Source organism: Camelus ferus, chromosome 14, assembly GCF_009834535.1.
Source record: "Camelus ferus isolate YT-003-E chromosome 14, BCGSAC_Cfer_1.0, whole genome shotgun sequence".
Classification (NCBI taxonomy): domain Eukaryota; kingdom Metazoa; phylum Chordata; class Mammalia; order Artiodactyla; family Camelidae; genus Camelus; species Camelus ferus.
This window is the reverse complement of record NC_045709.1, coordinates 15,715,903-15,739,542: the sequence shown is the minus strand read 5'-3', so window position 1 is coordinate 15,739,542 and position 23,640 is coordinate 15,715,903. Positions and strand designations below refer to the sequence as shown.

At 41.1% G+C, this 23,640-nt stretch overlaps 1 long non-coding RNA gene across 2 annotated transcripts in view; it reads right to left on the bottom strand.

Annotated features, from left to right (window-relative positions):
• The window catches only part of LOC106729344, a 368,780-nt gene that overhangs the window by 98,768 nt on the left and 246,372 nt on the right, over positions 1 to 23,640 (bottom strand). The window lies entirely within an intron of this gene.

Here is a 23,640-nt window from a genome sequence, read left to right as displayed (position 1 = left end):
TTTTCGTCACTGTGCGTGCACCTGTGTGTTTATATCCAGTCCATCCCTCCAGCCTGTGAGACAGGGACTGCCGCTGTTTCCACTCCCCAGTTTTACCACCAACACCCACACAGCCTGGCATGTAGGAAGCACCTAGTAAAACTGTATTGACTGAAAAACTGGACTTGCCTAGGTAAATATATCAAATCCAGTAGGCAAACGGTATGCCAGACCTAAGTGAATATATTAGTCAACACCAGATACAGTTCATTCTTGTTATTTGTAGTAGCTATGTTCTGTAAAACCACCGTAAACACTGAATTAGTGAATACTGAACCACTGCTCCTGAGGGAAATACAGTTAGGTTTCCAGGAGCCTCTAGTCACACATTTTCATCAACCCATCAATACATCACCTTCTCTTATGTGTGTGTAAGACACCTTGTTTAACACCTATTGTTGATTCAATAATGTTGATCTCAGGGAAGACGACTCTTAACTCATGAGTGAATGAAGCATAATGAACACACGCTCCTTCTCCACAAGGCACACCTGAGCCTTCTTGTGCTCAGGACACTTAACTCTTCAGGACCACGTTTAGGGTCTTTTAAACACTGAAGTCACCTATAAAAATTACATAAGTACAAAAACCCAGGCACCTGTGAAAAGGACGCTGTCCACAGTGAGCTGAACAAGAAGCAGAGGGTCATCTAGTTTGGCCTCAGCTGGGAACGTGTTCCACCAACAACTCAGAGTTTTCACTGCTCTGCACATGTCCACAAATGACTGCAAAATGCTGCAAATACTGAATTTGGGGTTACAAATCGACCTTAGTGAGTAGGGAGATTCATAAATACAGGACCCACAAACGGTGAGGACCAACTGTATTTGTTAAAAGGCTTCTTGCCTATGTGGAGTGTGTGTGCGGGTGTGTATGTACGTACATATGTACTGGACGTGGGGAGTGGGCCCTGGCAGTTTATCCTATGCAGTTCACAACCCTCTGTAGGAGTGTAAAAAATATTAAACTACCATATCCAATTAGAGAGGATTAAGCCTTCTAAGACTCTTATTCAACTGACTTAACCACTTAATAAGATTCCAGCACATCCAGTTAAGGGAAAATGCTATAATATTTGATTCTTACAAAGAATATGTGAGATATGAAAGTATGCCAACAGATCACTAATTATGTACATTTTCTTTGTAAGAACTTCAGTGCTGCCTGATCATAAACCGTCTTAGGAATAAATGAATGTGCGATTCCTGGACAGTTTGAAAACAACAAAACCAACTCTGAATTCATTTGGTGAGTAAATAATCATGCCAATGGACCATACGTAAATAAATCTAAAACCCAAAGGACACTTTAATACCCTGGTTACTCTTTAAATAAACTCACATGAGAATTTTGGTACCTCAAGTGAAAATGGCGTGTTCTGGGCTTCTCGCCAATTTCATTTTGGGTGTGAAATTTCTGACTTGAAAGCTGAAATTCTTGGAATCTTATAAGCAAATTTTTTTTGCAGTTGAGAATGGTTTTCCCACTCACAAAAGTACCTACTTCCCTTTACTTAGCAGTTATGAAGGAGCAAAATGCACAGGCCTGAGGAGCACCTTCTGAGGGTCGGGGCCTCAGCCCAGCCCCAGCCCCTCTCCTCACTGCCGGCTGCCTGAGCACCCCGAAGCCTAAGGGTTGTCACAGCATGCAGTGAGTCCCCACCCCCAGCCCAGGGCGTTAGAGGCAAAGGGAGGACTGAGCATGGGAGGAGGCGACAGCTGGCACAGCCTGCTCCCTCCTCCAGCTCCCCCGAAGCTCCTTCCTCTGGGGGTGATCACAGCCCGCCCTCCTCCGGAAGCTCCCCGACCCCCTCAGACTTGCTGCCTGAACAAACTCCTCGTGTCACTTTTGTTTCGCACTCGGGGTATTTTTACCCATGTACGTGAGGAGCAGAGAAGGCACAGGAGAGGACGGAGGGTGATTTCCCATGATGCTTTCATCAGTCTCACTCTTCTCCTCAAGGAGGGGAAGAGGACTTCCTTAGGAAAACACAGCTTCTCCCTCGCCTCAGAGAGCTTGGCCTGCATCCCCTGAAGATTCAACATGCAGGAATTGGCTCCCCGTTCTCGTTCGAGGAAGCTGAAGAGGACTGGAGATGGGGCCTGAGTCCTGCATGGGAAATCCAGCAAGCCGGGCAGGGCCAGCACACTGCCCTGGGACTGGGCACCACAGCCTGCACTCCTGTGCCCGGCCAGACGTGGGCCAGACGTGGGCCAGGCAGGACACCGGCAGAGATGGTCTAGGACTTGGGTCCTGTCCTGGCCGACAGAGTTGCCTGGACGGGCAAGCCGGTGTCTGCAGAAAGAGGCTGCTGGGGGCTGGGATAGGGATCCCACCAATGCCTGAGCTGAGGAAGGACCCACAAGTCACCACCTGAAACAGAGACTCATTCCTTCTTAAGGCAGTTTCAGGTGAGAGGGCCCCAACCTGGAACCTACAGAGGGCCGAAAATATGCCCCCCAAACAGGACCAGACCCAGCCACCGGCAAGGCTCAGGGTGTGAAGCACCCAGTAGAATCAGAACGGCCCCCTCCCCTTATCTCACCCCCTCCCCTCTTTCCAATGCAGGAAACAGCAGCAGCTAGCGGAGAGGGGGCACCTGCTTGACCCAAGTATGTGCCAGAAAAAGCCTGTGGCTTCGACGTTAAACCAAGGCAGACGTCTTGAATAGTATTAAATGGACATGTTTGAAATTGAGACTGTGCCTGCAACCCAAAAGTCACCGGAAGGATGCATTTTCTAAAACTAAACGGAAAAGCTCTGGAATCTGCCAGCATCTCCATCCAGCATCAGAAGAAGAAAACCTCCACTGAATAAAATTTAAAGGGAGAGTGAGAGGCAAAATAAGTTTTGCTTGTTCTAAACACAAGTCTTGTTTGTTTCGTTCATGCACAGAGTTAGAAAACACAGGAAGGAAAAGGTGAGGCAGGAAACCAACTCACAGATTACCAGTCAGAGGTTTAGGAAAGAAACTTTTAGAAGAGCCTGTTCAGAAACTCGCAAACCTGTCTCCAGCCAGACTTCTCTGAGCTAAACCTTGTATCTTTCAACCAAAATGCCCCACAGACATCTCTAAAGGAATGTGTTCAAAGGGGGAACCTCCTCCACCCTCCCTCCAAGGCTCCACATTCAGGTTCCTGCAGCAGCAATTTTGTTCATGCTTTCAGTAATAAAGAAACAGGAAAATGCATAAAGAGCAGTTAGCAGTTTGCAGGACACAAAACAGTTTTCATTATTACAAGATAATCAAGATAAAGAAGGAAGGAAGGGAGGGAAGAAGGAAGGGAGGGAACAAGGAAGGAAGAGAAGGAGGAAGGAAGGGAAAGAAAAGAGGAAGGGAGGAGGCGGAAGGGAGGAGGAGGAGGGAGGGAGGACTGAAGAGGAGGCAAGGTGCCGGCCCTCTCACATCCAGGTGTGCACCAGCCCATGCCCGTGCTCAGGCCAAAGACCTTCAGGTTGACCACACATGAGGGCATGGAGTTTCATCACAGCAGCTCACTCTAAGACCAGGCACCTCAGCACTGCAGGTGGAATCTGGTCTTCAACTTAGTAAGTAGATACCTGTGACAAGGAGGTGGTGGGTGGACTGTGTGATTGAGGGAAGAGTGTTGGCAGGATGTGGCATCAGAAGACCTGTTTGAGACCTAGATGCATCATCTGCAACCTTGAGAATCTGAGTAAACTATTTAATCACTTCAAGCCTCAGTTTTCTTATCTGTAAAGTGGCAAGAACGATCATAACTCTGGTTACCTCACCAGAAGGTGTAGAAAGAGATGTAATAGGTGTCCAGATGCTCCCGAGAGGACCAAGTCACTCACCTTCCCGGATCCCAGCAGTGAGCACCACTCATGTCCCACTCTGGGAATTGCCACTAGCCTTTCCCAAGGTCTGTCTTCCCTGAGGCTTGCCTACTCCAACAACTCACTGATCCAGTTTCGAAATATCTTCAGAATCCAACTCCGTCTCTCCACCTTCACTGCTAGCACCATGAGCCACACCTCCAGCATCTTATCTAAATTCTTGCAATAATTGTGTAATTGGTCTCCCTCATTCTGCCCTTGACCCCCTACAGCCTTGAACGATTCCTTTAAAGCATGACTTCAGTCATGTTCTCCACTACTTCACACTCCCTTACATCAAAGCCCAAGTCCTTGGGGACGGCTGCATGGTGTCCCATCACAGGCTCACTCTTCCCAGGGAATCTTCTGATCTCATCTTGAGGTTTACATGCTCCCTCTTGTCCCTGTCACTCCAGCCATGCTGGCCCCCTTGCTCTTGTTCAAACATGACAGGTGTGCCTCAGGCTCAGTCCAGGCCTTTGAACCTGTGATTCCTTCTGGAATGCTCTTCCCCTGACAAGACTTGCTCCCTCAATTCCCTCAAATCTTTCTACAAATGATTCCTGATCAGTGAGGTCTTTTCTTCCCACCCTAATTAAAATCGCAACACCCTGTCCCTTTTTTCTGCTTTATTTTCCTCCTGAATACTCATTATCATCAATACAGAATATACTTTACTTAGATATTTGCTTATCATCTGTCTCCTCGCACTAGAATACGAGCTCTGTGATGGTAGGGATTTTTATTTTGTTTTGCTCACTGCTACACCTAATACAATGCTGGTCACATAGTAAGTGCCCAATAAATATTCACAGACAGAATGAATAAATTAACAAATGGTGAGGAATTTCCCTAACAAATGGTAATTAACAATTTTTTTCTCTGTAAGTGTCCAACAAAATTCAGATGCTCCTGATCTAAATATGTACGTGAATATGTATCCACAAATAAAACATTTTGAACACAGTGACATTATACATCAAAAGACACAAGAAAAATCTGTAGAGTTGGTTAGGCAATGACAGCAATGCATTCTGAGAACTGACATTATCAACATCTCACTCCTACTCCATCTCATTTCTGTGAGATAGGTCCAAGGAATGACACATTTTAATTATTGTGATATCTTTTCTTCTTTGTCAAAGAACTGGTGAGAAAAGTCTGTGAAATTCTAAGGGCAGATGCTAGCACAGAGTCCATGTTTGTTTCTTTCCCTACCATTTCTCCGGGCACTGGGGCTCTCAGCATCCGATCACATCGTTGTTTTCTATAATGGACGCTAAGCCTGGGTGTCCTTTCCAAACAACAAACAGCTCTTAATGGTGGAAACAAGTCCTCTGTCTTCTGCAATTTAGATGAGACTTCTCACCCAGCTGACAAAAGGCTTTGCTGGATCTGTTAACAGAGTCATCTCCAGTTTTTGCTATTAGCCAACAATTTGTTGTGCTGTACTTGCCAATGATTTCTTTGCTTAACCAAATTGTTGGAGTTCACATAGTTGGCAGTGGTCTGAAGGGGATGGATCTCCCAGCAGTACCTGACAGGAAAACAAATTTGAACCAGAAACTCTTTGGTTTCAGTGGCACTCAGCCTCTCCTACTTTGCCAAATCTTTCTGTTTGCTGGTCAGTCGCTCTTCAGAAAGGGAGAGAGAGCATGAGACACAAAGAGTCATACTTGCTACCTTCCAGGCATTCTAAGAAAAGCAACAGGACCATCACAAGTCCTACTGAAGATTTTCCATAAACTCCCAGAATCAGTCTCCCCCTTGGCTTACAAGACAGCTCTGATTCAGACACTGTGAATGGAAGACACCCACTGATTGTCCTCACAGATCCTCTCTCAGACCCCATCAGGCCTTTGTTGTGGGTCACTAGAGAAAGGGACTCAGCTTGAATAATGAGAAACGTCAAGCCTGAACAGTTGAGGGTGAAGGGTGCTAGGAAGAAAGCAAAAAATTCTAATGCTAATATGGAAGAAGGGAAAGCAATGGAAAAGCATATTCAGCTGCTCCCAAAGCAGGTACAACATCGCAGTATAGTAGTTTGTAGTCGTGGAAAGCCCTTTAGAGACTTCTTATTAGAATAGTAAAGAGTGTGAATCAAAGACTGAGAAGCAGAAGTTTTCATATTGGGGGGTCCATGTCTGCATTTTCAGAAAGCTTACAAAGAAACTGGTCATTCAGAACTTAGCATATCTTCAATGGGAAAGCAGCCCTGTGTCTCCTTCAGCCTCTGGACATACAGGTTACTTGGGTGCTATTTATGTTTTGATGGACAAGTGTACACTCTGTTTAGATAAGCATCTTGCAATGATGCTTCAAAGGAGCAGCTGTCTGGGAAGATGAATCCATGCCAGAGGAGTTCAAGAGCCAATCCAAATACCAGTAACGATGGTAAACATTAACAGATGAGGCAAACACTTGAAAGAGACGACTTACTCTGAATCCACAGTGCACTAAAGATAGACAGTGTGATGCATATTTCTACTTACTTATTTTTCATTAAGAGGAAACTCAATCAAGATTTATCATTTTAAGGAATTATCTTGGTTTCCATTATTTGTGACTGTCATATTGCTTTTAGAGTTAGGGAGAGAAACAACACTTTATTTCCCATTCTCTTAAATTCTTTTATTTATTTATTTATTTTTAAATTTCATTTTATTGAGTTATAGTCAGTTTACAATGTTGTGTCAATTTCCAGTGTACAGCACAATTTTTCAGTCATACATGAACATATATAGATTCATTGTCACACTCTTTTTTATCATGAGATACCACAAGATCTTGTATATATTTCCCTGTGCTATACCATATAATCTTGTTTATCTATTTTATATATACCTGTCAGTATCTACAAATTTCAAACTCCCAGTCTATACCTTCCCACCCTCCTCCCTCTTGGCAACCACAAGTTTGTATTCTATGTCTATGAGTCTGTTTCTGTTTTGTATTTGTGTTCTTTTTTTTTTTTTTTTTTTAGATTCCACATATGAATGATCTCATATAGTATTTTTCTTTCTCCTTCTGGTTTACTTCACTTAGAATGACATTCTCCAGGAACATTCATGTTGCTGCAAATGGCGTTATGTTGTCATTTTTGTGGCTGAGTAGTATTCCATTGTATAAATATACCACCTCTTCTTTATCCAGTCATCTGTTGATGGACATTTAGGCTGTTTCCATGTCTTGGCTATTGTAAATAGTGCTGCTATGAACATTGGGGTGCAGGTGTCATTTTGAAGTAGGGTTCCTTCTGGATATATACCCAGGAATGGGATTACTGGGTCATATGGTAAGTCTATTCCTAGTCTTTTGAGGAATCTCCATACTGTTTTCCACAATGGCTGCACCAAAATGCATTCCCACCAGCAGTGTAGGAGGGTTCCCTTTTCTCCACAGCCTCTCCAGCATTTATCATTTGTGGACTTTTGAATGATCTCTTAAATTCTTTAGCGTGGCATTCAATGTCCCGCATGATTTTGTGCCATATGCTTTCACATTCCATCTACCGCCACTCCCCATCATGCATATAGTCTGTCTAGTAAAATCTAAGGACCCATCACTCCTTAAACTTGTATAAAACTTTGCTTATTCCCTTTCTTCTGTCTGGAATTGCTTTTCCACAACCTCACTGGATCAAATTCTAATCATTATTCAAATCCCAACCTAACTGGCATAGTCTTTGGGGAAATCTTCCCAAATATCTTCCTAAGCAGAATTTATTCCTGAAAGTGTGCTCTGCCAGTATATTGCAATGGTTCTACAACAGCATTTTTCATATTATGTAAGTGTCCACTGCTCATGGGCCTCTTTTTTCTACTCTACAATGAAGTCTTTTGGTGAGCTGGTCTGTATCTTACTGATATACCTCCTGCTCCTTCATTAAATGATGAAAGAAAGTGTAAAAGAAAAAAGAATCTTTCTTTTTGCTCTCTCACTTTCCCACTCTTTTGTTTTCACTGAAGAGAAACTATAGTAGTCTAAAGAGATTCAGAGTCTTGCCCTAGATAACATTAGCAAGGCTGAAAATACAGAATTAAATATGAAGATCCTTGTTGGATCTATGAACACGTTTAATGTTAGGGCAACTATAGTGTATTTTTTTCCACCAACAAGAAGCAGGGTTGTAATGGAGAAAGACCACAGTTGGTATAAAGAATAAAGAAAGCAATATTTCTTATTAAAATTCTGAAAGTTTAGTTTAAACCCCAGTTAAAGCACCTACATACTTTCAATATATATCAGTCTCTAGCAAAAAAGGAATATTTCTTCTGCATCTGACTTCTTCTTTCTCCAAACTCCCAACACACACTCAAACCCACAGACATTACCAAATTCAAATGTTAACCATGCCTTGAGTGGTACTGACATCATCAGAGAGAATTCAAGGAGTCAGTTCTCAGGACCTGGGAGAATCATCCCAAAGACGGTTCCTGGGAGTGGAAGGTGGAGGCAGGGATTTTGACTCTACTTTATTTCTGCATTATAATCATTTAGGTCCATATAAGTGATCAACATACAATCTCTAGCAAGTGGGAAACTTCATTCAAGAGAAAAGGAATTTTCTGGTTTTAATAAATTACGTAAACTCAATGAGCGTAAGGATCTTGGAAGGTTCTAGTAATAATATGCTTATGTCTCTCACTGAATTAGCAGAATCAAGACCAAGGCAAAGATTACCATCTCTTGGACTTCAATTCCCTCAGACATTGCAGGGACTGGTGGGCAGGGAGTTTTACTTTAGACCCGGAAGCATCCCCATGTGAGTGGCTTTCTGGAAGCTACTGAAAGTGAGAAAGTGTAATTTCATCATTATCACATCAGCATGCCCATTGATGTGTTTATAATGTACAGGAGCATTCCTAAAGCGTTTGGCCATAATTGCTGGGTCAATTCACAGGGCAGTCAAGATTCTCCAAAAGTCCTATGAAACAGGATGCTAATGGCATGCAGCAGTGACAGAATGTCAAAGTGATGATAGCTTAAGATACATGAGATATCAGCAAAGGTGACAGCAAAAGGAGACGCAGAAGCCTGTCTCTGTAGGAAGAGAGAAAGGCTTAGTTTAGCTAAAATGGCATTTTATTCCATAATCATCATCATCATTATTCTATCGCTAAGTAATCATTATCAGTCACTGGGTCAGGATTACTTCACACACACACACACACCCACACACACACACACATGCAAATGATTTAGTCTCAGACTCTGCTAAGCTCCCATTTGGTTTTCAGTAGGTGAATTTAGAAGTAACTGGAAAAAAACATACATATACATATTTAGTCTTGGTCATGGAATTATGGACTACAGCAAGAGGGATAAGGGTCCACAAAGGTAAAATGATATGTGTATATCAGAGTATATACAATCTCAGAAGAGTAAATATTCTTCACAAATATGAAGTCCTAGGACCATCATCTGAGTTTTATATATTCTGGTTTCTACTCTCTTTCCATTTACATGCTTTACCTGAGTGTGTCAGCCATTTCTATGACTTCTATGTATTCATAATATCCTAATATCTGAGGTCTAGACTCATAATTCTAACTGCTTATTGGTATTGAATATTGATGTTCTCCAGACATCTCAAATTCAAAACTTTGAAAAGCAGATGACTACAGTGGGTCAGAGATGGGTAGTTTCGATTCTTAGCAGGTAAATTATGTGACTGTGTTCAATGACAAAAAAATTTAGGGCAGTGTTTCTCAGACTTTTAGTACCCATAGGCTAAATACTTCATTGGTACACATGGACCAATATTTTTACATTTTATAGGGATTCATCATGATTTTAAAAAATTTAAAATTAAACATTTCATTTAAAATATTGTTAAAATATCAATAATATTTTTATGTCTGGAAGTAGGATAATATTGTTTCAAATTGTAACAAGTTATTAAAAAGGAACTTTCTGTTCATTTCAACGGAGGCCACAAGACAATGGATGTCAGTATACTCCCATTTCAAAATGAGGTGCTAAACTATTTATCAAGGTGTTTATTAAGGCCAAAAAGGAGATCTGAGACTGGAAATAAATTTCATTGGAAAGTATTGTTGGAGTGCTGTGACATTTTGCTTCTCTACCCACAAGGAGAAATGGAGAGATGTTCCACCCACCTTACCTCAGAGATAAAGAGACAAGTTCAAGGAGAAAACTCATGGAGCTTGTTGTGTGGCTTAGTTTGTGGGACAAAGTAAGCTTGTGTCTGACTCACAACAGGAAAATATAAAGGGAAGAGAGCTAAGTGAAATAGAGTGAAGATACATTTCCATTTATGATGGGTCAAATGTATATGTTTCCAGTAGACAGGAATTTTATTAAAAAAAAAATAAATAAAGACCAAGGCATGCAGTCAAGTCAACCAAAAATCAAGAGCGGAAGAAAAATATCCAAATATGCAAGATCAAATGATCACATATCAAGAGAAGTTAAAAATATACTGTTAAGTGATCAGAAATTAGAGTTATCAGACATGGATTTTAGAATGCCAGTGATTATAATTTAAGTAAATCGGTGGCAAGATGGTCAGTTCCATCAGATAACACAATCCATAAAAATAATCAAATAGGAATTATGGAAATGAAAAATATAATAACCTAACTTTGAAAATGTGATAAATGGGTTAAATGATAGATTAAAAATGGTGTAAGGAAGAATTAGTAAATTGGAAATGAGCCAATAGAAAATACCCAGACTGAAATCACAGAGAGACTTAGGAATGGCAAGTACAACAAAGACTGCAAGAAAAACACACACACACACACACAAGAAATACATGAGACAAAAAACATGCAACAAAAACAAAATAATTATGAGTATTAGTTTCAGAAGAAGAGGGGAGAGATAATGGCTCAGAAGCAATATGTGAAGACAGACTGGCTGTGAATTTTGCAAAACTGACAAATGACATAAACTGATAGAGACATTTTAGATTCTAAAGACTCTGCCACTGTCAAACAGTATAAATACAAAGAAAACAACGCCTAGACACACCATAGTAAAACTGCTGAAAACTGAAGTCTGTAAGACAAGGCTCATTACCTTCAAAGAGCAATAATGAGACTAATAGCTGACTTTCCAGCTGAAACTATGTCTTGTCCAGAAGGCAGTAAAATGACATTTTTAAACTTCTGAAAGAAAAAAAAAAAAAAAAAAACTGCCAACCTAGAATCTTATAGCCAGAGAAAACAGACTTCAAAATGAAATTGAAAAAAAATTTATTGTTCCTATTTCAGGCTCTATATAAAAATCAATTCCAAGTGGACTGCAAACCTAAATAGAAATTTTAAAAATGAAGTGAAAGAAGGAAGGAAGGAAGGGAAGAAGGAGGGAAACTAACTTCTAGAAATGAATTTAAGAGAATATCTTCATGACATTAAAGGTGGGCATACTTTCTTACACAAGACATAAAGATTACTAACTATAAAGGAAAAGACTGAAAAATCAGATTTCATAGAATTGGGAACTTTTGTTCACCAAAGAACATCATCAAGAAAGTGAAAAGATAAGCCTCAGACAAGGAGAAAATGTTTGCTCTCCGTATGTGTGACAAAGTGCTCATATTTACAACCTACAAAGAACTCCTACAAAACAGTGAGAAAGAGACCAAAAGCCCACTTTTTAAATAATGGTCAGAAGACTTATTCAAGCATTTCACGAAGGATGATATCCAAACAGTCAGTAAGCTTTTGAAAAGGTACTCAACATCACTAGTTATCAGGGAAACTGTAATTTAAAACAGTAGTAAGATATAAACACTAGAATAGCAAAAATGAAAAGAGATAGACAATATCAAGTGTTGCTAGGAGAGGGAGCAAATGGAATTGTCATCAGTGCATTTAAAGGGGTTCCATGTTGGAAAACTGGCAGGATCTTCTAAAGCTCAACAGATACTCTGTTGCCCAGATAGTCCAATTCTAGGTGCAAACTCAACAGGAATGTGTACCAAAAGACATGTACGGAATGATTATAGCAACATTACTTGTAACAGGGAAAAATAGAAAAGTCCAAACGTCCAGCGCTTCATCCCCTCTGCTGTCACAGGCCGTTGTTTATACATCTGTTCCCACCTTGCTCCATCTACACCCCTATTAAACACTGATCTCCAATTAGTCAGAGACTCTCTGCTGAACACAGTCAAAATTAAAAGCTCCGTTAAACACACATATTCTCACTGCCCAGCTACCAGGCTCTGTGGCAGTCTAGATGTGGGGATATTCTGGTGAGACTGGAAGAGAGACAGGGGTTCTATATCTCTATGAACTGATACATATCTATGAACAGTTTGTCCAGAAAACTTGGCTTTCCAGTGATAGCTAAACAGTAGACAGCAGATGTATTTACCAAGCATTTCTGCAATAAGCATACAAATTACTGGAAATACAGTTTCCATTACTCAGTTCAAAAATAAGAGAAAAAATTAATAAATACAAGAAAAAATTAAAAATTAAATTATAATATGTAAAGAAGTGGAGTTTCTGTTTTTATTTTTACTCTTTTTAAACTATAGCATACCCTATAATCTTTTGGAAGTAAGTTTCAATGCATAGATACCTTACTAAGTAAGCATTAGCATGATTTTCTGAATGTCCTATTTTAAGATACAGCTGAATAACGTTCTCCAAATACAACCTTCTCTCCCCACTTGACCTTTGCTCAACATCTACTGGATGCAAAGCCTACAAAGAGGGGGCTTCCACACCTCCTCTCTAGCTACACAAGTCCACCCAGAAGCACAGAAAGAGTCCCAAGTCATAAAGAATTCTAACGCCCACAGTGGCTGAGCTGAGAGTTCAGACAAATTACTCATAATGTCCCCTGGAATTCTCAAAAATATTTTTCAAAGTACACATGGGTGATCACCCAGGAGGTGATTCTTGATTCTCTTCAATGAAGAGATGCTGTGAGTGTGCCTTTCATTAGTCTCCAAGGGGAAGGACCTTTGCACATAGAGACTGAGGGTAAAGTTCCAACAGAGGCTAAAACCAGTGGTCAGGCATAGCAACATCAAGGACTTTGTGTCATTACCATGAATTTCACCTCCTTCAAACCCTCCTTCCACTGTTTCCGATTGTGGAAGCTTAGGCAAGGCAACTGACCTTTCTAAACCTCAGGGGTTCTCATCTGCCAAAAGGAGACAAAAATACTTGCTTTGAGAGGCTTCTGTGGAAATGAAATAACTCATAAGGAATACTTACTCTGTACGGCCTGGTACAGAATAAGCAATGAAAGGTTATTAGACATTATTTTCATTGTTACTGTTGTTATTATCACAATAAGGATTATTATTATCATTCTATTAGACACTAAAGGTAATTTCTGTATTAAAGCACAGTAGCATTATCCGATATCGTTTGGGAAAGAAATAGCCCTCCTCTTATTCTACAGCTTTTTGTACTCCTTTACCATCCCACTGTAAATTTGTTTTGTCCCTCTTATTACAATATCCGTGGATCAGAAATCTTTATGAATGAATCACAATAACCACAGCAACAGTAATAAACACGTACCAAGTGTGTGTTTATAGTGAGCCAGACACGCATCTAGCTGTTTTACATGCATTATCCCACAGCCTCCTGATGATGCAGGAATTTTTGTTAGCCCTACGCAATAAATTCACTAAACAAATTCACATCACTTCTTCCTTCTGTTGCCCAGACCGAGGTTTGTTGTGTGGCCTCAAGGAAAACAAAATCTCTTTTATGTTGCTCTGATGGCAGTGTGCGCAAGGTACACAGATAACATGAAGGAGAAGGTGCCCAGCAATGACTCTGGAGGCCAACAAAGGCATCACAGAGAAGAAAGTGTGAACCAGGTCTTACAGGATGATAAAGACTCACTGGGCAGAGCAAATCAGAAAAGGCCAGAGCACAAAGGCCCTTTCGGGACCGGAAATACTGCAAGGGCTGAAGCTGAGGGAATAACACAGAGCAGAAAGGCAGGCTTGGAGGTAACGGGGCAGCTAGGACCAGACTGCGAAAGACCAGAGCACTAAATTACATTGTCTGCACCTGATGTTGTAGGGATTATGGCAATGGCAGGGGCATTGAAAGGATTTAAGCTGGGCTTTTACATGATTCATCCCCAACATTTCCTCTTACAAAAAACTCTTGGAGTTTTGTAATTCTAGACACCAAGAAATACTGGATACAGAACATGTGAAATACAGATTATATGAAAAATGAGAAGGACCTGCAGGAATTCAGTGGTAGCAGAGCTGGAAAAGAGGGACAGATTCCAGAGCGAGGAGGCAGGACGAGCAGGGTTTGGTGGTGATGGGAAATGCTTGGGGAACAGAAGGGACAAGGCTAACAAGACTGCAAGTCTCAGTGACTGAATGGATGGTGGTGACCATGAGCAAAACAAGAACACAGGACGGGAGGTAGGACTTTTTTTCTTTTTGGTTACTGAGGAAGATAATGACTTTGGTATCGAGCATGTTGAAGAGGAGTGATAAGAATTTGCAAAATTTCTAATTGCCAGATTGGCAAATATGCAAAGATTAAAAAAAAAAAATAGATTGTGGAGGGGCTCCCAATGGACTCTAGGAGAGTCAGTGGTTGGAACCTTGCCCTGGGTCAGCTGGCCTTGGGTTTGAGTCCTGCTGCTGCCACCTACAAGCCACACAGGGCTGTGTAGAATTGTGGGTAAAATGTTTAAGGCCTACATATTTTGACTGCAAAATCCTACTTCTGGGAATTTATCAAAGGGAAATAGGAGGACTCAGGATGTGTGACCAAGGCAGCTCCCTGTAGCATTGTTTATAGCAGCAGGAAATGGAATTAAGTGTATAAAAATAAGAGGCGTCATGAACGATGGTAATGCAGCATACTATGCTGCCAGTGAAGTGATGGCCACCACTCTGAGGAAAAGTCAGAGCACACGTCGCATGTCCAGACCAACCCCATCTCATCCATCCTCCCCATCAACAACTTTCTCCAATTGCTGCCTCCTTAACAAGACTTCTCAGACCCTATCTCCCAAGTCACTATCATTTTACCCAGTTTATACCCTTATTATTCATCAAGTGTCTCAATTATCATGAGCCTCTGTTTCTCTATCTGTCAAATGGAAATCTTGTGAGAATAATGGTGACATTTAAACGAGATAATTTGTATTAAATGAGATAATATATAAATATGCCTGGTTTTACAAAATGAGTGCTGAACAACTGCCAACTGCAATTTTCATTATTCTCCCTTAATGATAACTCTCTGCTAAATTTTTATCTTCCTAATATTACTCTGAGATCTCTCAAAAGTCCCTCATAAATAGTCACGTATTGTCATGCAGAAAAGGTCTTGTCATTTTCAATATAAAAAGGTAAAATTAAGGAGGTTCCTGAAAGATATTGGTCCAGAAAACAAAAAGTGCTAGGAAGTCAAATAATGAGAAGTAAAACAAACATAAGGCAGGATCAACTGATGTCAGGAAAAAAAACCACACATACACTGATATTAATAAAGCATGACAAATCCTCCTATCTGACATTCTACACTGCCTCCCCCAAAAAGAGAGGATTTGCCCTTTGATACTTACCACTCCTTTGAAAATTTCTTTCACATATTCATTTTGCATTGTCTTCTCTTCTTTTTTGAGGTCTCAGTTATGTAAAGACCAGTATTATTTGAATGCAGTGATTTTGAATAATACAGACACATTATTTTTCCTGCATTTTTCCTCTCTCATCTCCTTTGTGACTCTCGTATTTTTGTGTATCCTCTATTGCCGTAAGATGAATGCCTAATTGTTCTCCCATAAGAGAAATGACATGTTAATGAGAGTATGCTGAATATACAACTATGCATGAAAAAAATGGTATCTCTATGGAATCTGGGGAGTCAGGAGGGTAGTTCCTGTTAGGTACAGGGGAGAAATTCTGGTTCTGGTTTCAAGAGAGAGAAACCTGCATTTTTCCAGTCCTTCAAATCTATCAGCCATTTTGCGTGGCCCTAGGAAGGCCACCTGATAAGGCGGCAGTTGAAAATGTACTCTTTGGGCAGAATTTCTGATACACTGTGACAATGGAGCAGTCTGCTCACTTAATAGGATGAAATTTGGAGAAGAATTGGCAGCTAACTGGGTATCTAAGAAAGCCCATCCTAATCTGAGGACACGTTTTGTTAATAAACCAGGATATAAAGGTTTATCTTCCCCTTCCAAAATGAAAAATAAATAAATAACTTCAATGGCAAAAAAAAAGCCTTGGGTTAAGCTCTGCTTGCATTAAAGCACTGCCCATAGCACCGTATCTTTTATGCTGGTGGGTAGCTCTGTTTCAACTCCTCAAGATCTTAAGCAACATACATTTTAACAGCATGACACGTTAAAGGGAGAGCAAATCTCTTTTCTTCACACCAGATGGGAATAAGAAACGTGAGTGTTGTGCACAATGAAACAATATCTATAAATCTGGCATTTTATCACCCCATTTCAGACTATAAAATTAGAAGATTCATCAGTCACACCTCTACTCGTGAAATATACCTGCTGAGGTACGAGGTCCCTATGGGAAGACTGATACAGATAACGCATTCAGAGGGTGAAGTCATACATCAGTGAGCATCACGGGATTAGCGAGAGCTGTGACCCTCACATCCAGCTGCATTTGCATTATGTATGCTGCAAGGTGTCAGGAGTGTGCCAGGAAACTGAGAATTATTAGGAATCCGCATATTACCAACCCTGCAACTCTGGGCCTTGTGGAAATCTGACTTTACAGTTTCTCTACATACAAAGATATTCCCAAACAATATTAAGGGAATATCAAAATTGACTAAAACGTATTTTCCTATTATTAGGATGCTATTTTCGTTGGGGGGAAAATAAGCAGATTTTCACCTATTTCTTCTCTGTCTTCTTTCTCCCAGTTTCTGATTCTAACCCACATCCATGTTCTTTGTCCTCATGGCTGTAACAATGACACGTGGTATCTGCAGGGTGTTGAAATGTTCAGAGTGCATTCACCGTCATCAACTCCTGTGACCCTCCAGCCACCCAGGGAGGTGGGAGCAAGAATGGGTTATGACTTGACCAGGAGCTGGGATGAAAACACAGATTCTGAATACTTTTTCAGGGTCTCTTCCCACCCCCCCACCCCCCCACCAATGTGCTGTGTTACACTTCTTTTCCCAATGTCCCAGTGATATTAGCAGACGAGGAGAAATACGCATCAGAGATTCTTTGCTTTCTGTATTCTTTTTTTCTTTTTGACAGACAAGCTATAGAACCCAAGGAAAATAACATAGGATTCTGTGGCCATTTCCTCTCTATTTGATTCATGATAGATGGGCATCATGCCTACATCAAGCCTGGAAGGTTTACCCCGACTGGACTTGCCTGGTTTGGGAGCAAACACAGATTAATTAATCATACATAATAACTACTCCAAAACCTAGTAGCCTAAAAAAATAGTAAGTATTTATTATCTTTGCCTTTTTTTCCTGGCCAGGAATTTGGAAATAACTTAGCTGGGCAGTTTGACCTAGAGAAGTCCATCATGGAATAGCAGGCAGACCTGCCATTATCTGAAGATGTGAGGGTGAGCTTCCAAGACGGGCGAGGTGGGGCTGCCTAATGGCAGGAGGCCTCAGTTCCTCACCACATAATCCTCTCCCAGGGCTGCTTCAGTATCCTCACAACCAGAGCAGGCAGCCCATGAAAGCAAGTGGGAACCACAATGCCATTTATGACCCAGCCTCCAAAGCCATATGCCATCTACTCCACTGTGTTCTGTTTATCACATGTGTGAAGAATCACTGGGTTCATCCTGGGGGTCAATATGATTCTGTGGATTCAGAGGGAGCCACTGAATATAGCATTGCTCCAAACGAGAACATCCCGGGGAGTGCACAACCTGTTGGAGGGCTGGTGTCACCTTGGTGTATGGCTGGTGCTTTCTTTCAACATTGCCTTCGTTCTTCCTTTCTCTTGGGAACTGTCCCTCCAATACACAGTCACCTCGGGAACCACTCCAGACTTCTGTGTCCCTCACTCACTAACCATGGTTTGTTGGTTCAGCATCAAGCAACTGACCAAAGTGAAGGGAGGTAGTGAAAATAGCATCTCCCAGACTATACAGCTGATTGGTCCAAGCGGGACACCCGACTCTTAGGTGAATACAATCATTCCCTGGGATTTTGAACTTGAGATCAAAATAAGCAAACTTGAGGGAAGTCTCCCTTCTTCTAATGGTTGAATTATAGAATATAAAACTTCTCCATGTGGAGGATCTGGTCAGTAGTGAGAAAGTAGGTCAGTGTGAACAAAGCAGAGATGAGTGAAGAAGAGAGAAAGCTGAGCTCCTGCCTCTGGGTTAGAGCATCCCCTTCTCACAGCTTAGTTTGTGTCCTTTACAACCCTTTGGATTCTGTGAACCAATGAATTCCCCCTCACAGATAAACTAATCTAGACGAGTTGCAAACTTGTTCACAGTACCATTCAGATGCAGAGAAAATATAAATTGTGTCTGATCTTCGTGGAGAGAAAATGTATTTGACTTTCTCTAATCTGGGATAATTGCTCACTCTTGCCTGTGTCTGCAAGCTCCCTCCTAATGGTATTGGGTTGAATAAAGGGAGGAGGGCTCCATGGCCTTGGGGCTCTGGAGCACAGAGGTCCTTAGATCTCCATGGCTCCTCTGGCCTCTGTCAGGTGTCTCTTGTCCACCTGACCACTGCTTACGCTGACACCACTCACAGCTGCAGCTCCGGAAGTGTGTAACTTATGCCCGAGCCTCCCTCTGCTTCCACTCCATTAGCCTCTGCTCTCCCGCCACTCAGCCTCACGGCCTACACCGAGCCCCTGTAACGTTCTCCTTGGGACCTCTGGGACCAGGGTGTCTTCCCACAGCCCATGCGGCTTCCCGGGGTATCAGGCAGAAAACCGTTCTCCTCTGTGCTTCCCTCAACTTACCTAGCACACCTGACCCTCTCAGGCACGTGGCCAGCTTGATCTTTTCTCTGTTTTCCACTATCAACCTGTAGCAGGAAGGAGAAGTTTCTCCATCTCGCATGACTTCAGGCTTCCCTCATATAAAGCTCTAAGATCTCTTCTCCAAGCCTGACTTTCAAGTCTGCTATGTCATTAAAATGATAATGAGTCATCTTTCTCCACTGTGGACAAGAAAGGAAGATTTTAAGGGGGTCAAAGACTTGAGAAAAACGTTTAAACTGATAAGCTTAATATTTGTTTAAAAAAAAAAAAAAAGATTCTTTAGGCAAGTCTGAGTCCTATAACTTAAACCCAGAATTCCGATTAATGCCATCAGGTAGTAGTAAAACAGTCAAATGGCCATCATTCAGTCAGTCAATTAGTCAGCCATCTTCTGAGCATCTTTGAGTTCCTGATCCAGGAAATATAAGTACAACTCATTAAGTTACTCACATCTAGGGGGAAAAAAATACACTTCTATAAAAAGGAAAAGAATAATACAATGAATTCATTGTGTTCCCTAAGAAAAGGATGATCAAAAGTCCCCCCACAGAAGGGCAGGTGAGTCATTCTGTCAGGGAGGAGTGGGGGCCCCTTCACAGTGCTGAGAGAAGACGGCTCAGCTCTGTAACTTGCAAAGCTATTACCTCCCCGGGTTGCTGATTCAATCTATTAAATTCAAATCTTTGAACAAGGTGCTTCTTAAGACTGAATTCTATGTGGGACAGGGATCATAAAAGATCATATCATGCCTTGTGACTGGACTGTCCAGATGTACGAATGCACAGCGCAGATCTACCCATGATCTTTGTTTTTGTTTACTTCCCTACAAAATGCAAGTGAGAAGATATTAGAATGTATTGGCAAGGACCCACACATTGCTGGGGACCCTGGGGTGGTTCTAGAAGCCGCGGCAGCCCATGGGCCGCCCCCTGTATGGCATCCCAAATATTTAATGACTGTTTACATACTTAACGGCTGTCTCTGTGAGGACAAGGTTTGTGTTGTTTTATTGACTGCTTATATCCCCATCCTGGCCACAGACTAGTGCTCAGTTAGTAAACGTGTGTTCAATGAATGAACACCAATTTTTAGGATGGAAATTTGGTTACATGTATCAGAAGTTCTTAATTCTCCTTAGAGATTCATCCCAAGGAAATAAGGAATATATGCATGTAATTATTTACAGAAATGTTCAGGACAATGTGATTTATACTCAGAGAAAGACAGAAACAACTGAAATGTCAAACAATAGTCTTGTTTAAGTAAGTTATGGTATCATCTTAGAATGGCTATTAGGCAACCCTTAAAATAATGGCTATAAAATTATTACATTTGGGTAAATCTGTATTTGCTCTGTGTGTGTATAAATGTATATGCAAAGAAAAGAGATCAGAAGAATGGGCACTTATATGTTCATTGTGGCTCTCTTCAGGTGGAAAGTTTTCAATCCACCTTTTTTGTATATATATTTTTATTGAAGTATAAAAAATATTGTGTCAATTTCTGGTGCACAGCATAACGGTTCAGTCATATATGAACGTATATATTTTTTGTATACACTCCTATCATCTTATTTTTGTTTCTCTTTATTTTCTCAATGCTCTAAAAGGACCTATTTCTTTTTATTGTAAGAGAAAGCAATAATGACAAAAATATGTTAACAATCTCTGAGCATGTGCCTTCAAGTGTTGGCTGACAGAACTCGAACTTACCAGCATGTCCTCATATCCAGCCAGGGTCCCCCTCAGTCTCTGAGGGAAAGCTACGTCCAAGCGCTTATCCGAAGTACTTATGACAGGATTTACACCGTCTACTGTCCTTCCAACCTGCTCACCAAAAGACGTGTTGGGAAGCAGTATATTAGGCAAGGTACAGGCAAGCCTTTAATAAAGTGTTTCTCTATTAATGCACATATTGATCTAGGCTAAGCCAACCCTACTATTCCTCGTGTACACATCTACCAAAACTCACACGAGCCTCACTGCTCACAAGAATTCAAAAGAAATAACACCACTACTGGTCCATCCCACCTCTTAATAGCTATACCCACCGGCCTGCCACTGCTCAGCAGGTCTGTTGGTCTCGACCTGCATCCCACTCGTCCTAAGTCATTTCCAGGTGGGTTGGTACCGGAGCCTCTACAAACTCCCCAGTGATCTGCAGTAGGTCCAGGCACTTGGCACATGAACAAAGACTAAGCCATGAAAATCAGCTACCAGACTGTTCTTCCTGACTGCGTGGGGAGCGATGTAGGAGGAAGGAGAAGGCGAAGATGATAATGGTATTTCCTCAGTAGTAGGAGTGATTGCTCAGGTGCAGCCATAGAAAAGGGAAATACTATGTCAAGTCCCATCAAAGTCCAGCTTGAATCTCCCCTAAGCCTCCACCATCGCTGCTCTCTCCCCAGCCTACTTTATTTACATATTTCACCTCACCCGGATCTCAATGAGTTCTAACTTGGAAATGCAATTAAAAAATTTTTTTTAAGTCTGTGCCTTCTTCTGTGAAAGCACTTTTAACTCATCTTCTTCTCTAAAGGATTCATTTTTAGAAAATGAAATTAGTGATAAAATTCCTAATGAAATGATTGCTTCTGTAAGTAATAGAAATGAAATGCCCTGGCAAAGCCTACAGGATAATTGTTCCTTTGGTAATGTTTACCATCATTACCAATCCTGAATTTCAGGTGCCACAGTTTGCACCCTCAAAACAGAGAGCAACACAATTAATCTGATTAAAAAGGAATCATTTATAGTTACAAATTGCCTTCATCTTAGGTTGATCAAAGCATTCCACTGATGATAACTTGTTCTGATTCAGTATAATTTTTGCATTGCTTATTGCTATCAAACTAAGTGCTTTAATTCTTACAGTTTTTTTTTTAAAATAACACTGAATTACAAATTGGGGTGTCACAAAAGTTTCTGAAGAATCTATTCTTTTCATACTCAACTTCCAAGCTGATAATCCTTTTTGCCAGGGTTCTCATTACAATTCTCTTGATGGGGTCAGAGCTCATGAAAACTTGTACAAGGAAAATATGACATGGTTTAGGAAGGTGGGGGAGAGGAGAAGAGGAGGATACTAAATTAAAATCTGCTGTGAACGCCTCAGATATAGATTCCAAGTCTTTTTAATAGAAAATGACTGAGTCTTCTATGCAGAGCTTCTGAGACTAAAAGACAAAAGTACAGAAATTTTCTCCCAACTTAACCTTACACATTTTTATTTTCCTTGCAAACTCAATGCATGATTGCCTGGCTGCTGGCAGCCTGTCTCACACAAATTATGTTGTAACGACTGCAAAAAAAGGGCTCATGATTTCTGTGTATTCAGTCTACCCCATAATGCTCTCAGGGCAGTGCCCAGTACTCCAAGGGCTTGACTAAATAAACATTGAGTTGAAAAGTATTGACTAGAAAAATTACTTCTATACAACACAAATAAAAATAAGCATCCAGACTTCAGAGCTTTTATTCTGCTCCTTACAAAACCTAAGGTGATTCCCTTTTCCTAAATAATAACCATACTTCATCCCATGGCTCAAATTCTTTCTTAAAAATTGGCTGACAACTCAACTACATTTGGGAATTCCAGGTGAAAAGGAGGGAACTGGATTCCCCTTCTGGGCTGAAAGACAGCCATTAACTAACGTAGGAGCACAAAATAACAAAAGAGCTTCCTTTTTTTCTTCCTTCTGGGTTTCCTGACAGAGCCTGGCTAGACCTAGGAATTGCCTCAGTTTCCATCACATCTTGTTATTAAATGAGCCCAGGTCAAGAAACACCCTTTTTGACACACTGATTACTGGAATCCTAGAGACATCTCCATACCTGGGCACTTTGTAGATCTGCCCAATTCCCCAAGTCTCAAATTCCTTCAGTCACAAAATTTTTAGGGACAGTAGCTACTAATATTGTTTTACTAATAATTTTGTATTTATACAGTGATTTAATTTTTTTAAAAAAACTTCCCAAAGGCATTGCATAAGTTTGCTGGGACTGCCATACCAAAGCAACAGAGACAAGGCAACTTGAACAACAGAAATTTATCTTCTTACGATTCTGGATGGTAGAAGTCCAAGATCAAGGCGTCAGCACAGCTGGTTTCTTCTAAGACCTCCCCACTTGGCTTGCAGATGGCCATCTTCATTGGGGGTCTTCCCATTGTGTGTACCCATGTCCTAATTGCCTCTTCCCATAAAGACACCACTTAGATTAGGATGTGGATATTGGATTAGGCCACATCCATATAAATTCATTTTACCTTAATTACTTTTTAAAAGGCATATCTCTAAATACAGTCACATTCTAAGGAACTGGAGGTTAGAACTTCAACATATGAGTTTGGGGAAGAGGGGATACAATTCAGCCCATGATAGGCGTGATTTCACTTTAGAGGCTATGAACCTAAAAGCAAAGCAAAGCAAAGCAAAGGACTGCACTACCAAGCTCACCAGCCATTAGATGGTGCAGCTAAAATTCAATCCCCAGGTCCACGATTCCAAACGCCATACTTTCTCCCTTACAATTTGCTTCCACTGCAATAACTAACTTGTGTCTAACCATTTAACATTTACGGACAACACATTATCTCATTGAACTGCCTGAGAAAAGAAAATAAGATATTACTCCAGGGACCATTTGGCCATCTCTGATACATCTCTATTTTGAAAAGCCTGGGGCAGGAGAGGAGGTTCTTCTGTAATTCTTCAGCAGTTTACTCTCTACCCACAACGTTTGCCCTCTGGTCAGACCTCAACATTGAGTATGCAAGAAAAGGCCACTGGACGAAAGCTTGACTCTCAAAAGTGTCCCTAAT